The sequence below is a fragment of the Penaeus monodon genome, chromosome 29, assembly GCF_015228065.2.
Source record: "Penaeus monodon isolate SGIC_2016 chromosome 29, NSTDA_Pmon_1, whole genome shotgun sequence".
NCBI classification, from domain to species: Eukaryota; Metazoa; Arthropoda; class Malacostraca; order Decapoda; family Penaeidae; genus Penaeus; species Penaeus monodon.
Genome location: NC_051414.1, coordinates 24386985 through 24387242, shown reverse-complemented (window position 1 = coordinate 24387242; position 258 = coordinate 24386985).

Below are 258 nucleotides of genomic sequence, written 5' to 3'. Positions count from 1 at the left end.
TCGAAACTACCAACCATTATAAGAAAACAGATTTTTTTTTTCTTTATAAACGTTCATTCACATCCACCCACTCGATCTATTCATAATTATCCGTTCACATACAGCTACGGGTGAGCGTTCGAGTATGTACGCGCGCGGATGGAGCAATGACGTCAGTGCGTGGGCTGATCTCCGCGACGTCGGTTCATCGTTCCCATCTTCCGGGAGAATAGGGATTGTCAAGGATATAGGGATTCTGATATCTGTGATGCAAGGAGT